Raw genomic sequence first — 1,800 nt, forward strand, 5'->3', positions numbered from 1 at the left:
ATTGAAGAGGTCTATCTAGATGTCTGTAGTTAATGCAGACATTCACAGCCATCATCTGCCCCAAGAACAGACACTGTAGCCTCACTGATGTGTTGTGTTAACGTTCCTATTTCTAACAGCGCTGAGTACTCAAGGATGTCATAGTTCTTAATCTCCAAACAGAATCTTCCCTGTGTCACCTGCTTTAAAAGAGAGCCAAAACCCAACCCAATTTTGTTATTGACTTTCCCCTCTTAATTGATAGAGAGCTACGTTTCATCACTTTAAACAGATTCAATAGAAAGTATCCCATCTTCAGAGTTAGCAGGTTAGGCCTTCAGTTCTCTAGGCCCTTACGGTTTCCCTGTGTTGAGTTGGTATCAGCCCTGTGAACGGCTTGCACATATAAGGGAGACAATACATTACTGTGGTGAGGCCTTGGGCTTTGGGAGAGAGCTTGATTTCAAATTCTGCTTCTGTTCCTCACAACCATGTCATGTTGCCAAATTCTAACTTCTTTAAGTCCACTTTCCAAATCTGTAAAAAGAAGATGACACCACTGTCTACCTCACAGAGTCATTGGGAAAAGGTCGGTTTTTCAAACATATTAAAGTATACAGCGATTAGCACAAAAGTTAAAACTATAGAAAATGTTGGCTTGAATTGTTGGTAGTTATGAACTAGAAAAAGAATATTCCATTTCTTTTCTTTCCCTGCAATCCACACAGCAGAGCTATGATTCCTTTCAGTGTTCTTTAAGCTGGTGTGCTAGCTGTATGGAGCAAAGGATGCTTCTGGACCGCAGCATGGGTGCTTGTTCAACCTGAGACGCTCTTAATCATTTTCCTCAAGTCCTTCTAGCAATGCTTCCCAGACTGCTGTTTCATGCTGTTGCAATGCTTACAGACCCAGAAGAAACACAGTGAAAAGGAATATGCAGCCAAAGAGAGACAAGAACAGTTTCAAAAACTAGATTCCCAGCCGTAAGTCTTTTAAAAAATCGCTGTTGTCCCATATGTTTGTTTGTGCAGACAGTAGCATACTTTTAGTGAAATGTTTAAAATCTTTGAGGGTACACATTTCAACTTCTTCAAAGCCTTGCTGAGAAACTAAGCATAAACAAATCCTCAATATGAACATATTTTCAAAGTCTTTTCAAACCAGTGAATACAAACACTACTCTATCTTCTATTTTCCCAGCCTCCCCATCAAATGAGCTCGCTCTCTCTCCTCTCTCTCCTTCTCTGTCTCTCTCTGTGTCTCTCTGTCTCTTTCTCTGTCTCTCTGTCTCTGTCTCTCTTTGTCTCTCTCTGTGTGTCTCTCTGTCTCTCTCTTTCTGTCTCTCTCTTTCTGTGTCTCTCTCTGTCTTTGTCTCTGACACACACACACACACACAACACACACACACACACACACACACACATTCCAGTACTGGAGACTGAACCTAGGGCCTTGTATGTGCTAGGTGAGAGCTGTACCATGAGCAGTATCCTTTTACTGTTTGCCTTGAGACAGTCTCACTAAGTTACTTGGGCTGGCTTTGAATTTCCTCTGCAGCCTAAGCAGGTCTCGGGTTTGCATCCCTACCATGTCAGCCTCTCACGTAGCTGGGATTACAAGCCAACACCATCAGGCCTGGCTTAAATTGTAAATCATCATACCGGGATAAACACAGACTAGCAGTAAAGTAGCTTTGCCTCAAGTTATTGGAAACTTATTCATATTTTAGAATCTCCAAGGCAGTTTTAAGCAGAATAATTATTATATTCTTGGAAAAAGGAATCAAAAATGAGCTAAGCAGCAAAGAAAGGTTTGGCCTAA

Source organism: Peromyscus leucopus, chromosome 6 (assembly GCF_004664715.2).
Source record: "Peromyscus leucopus breed LL Stock chromosome 6, UCI_PerLeu_2.1, whole genome shotgun sequence".
NCBI lineage: Eukaryota > Metazoa > Chordata > Mammalia > Rodentia > Cricetidae > Peromyscus > Peromyscus leucopus.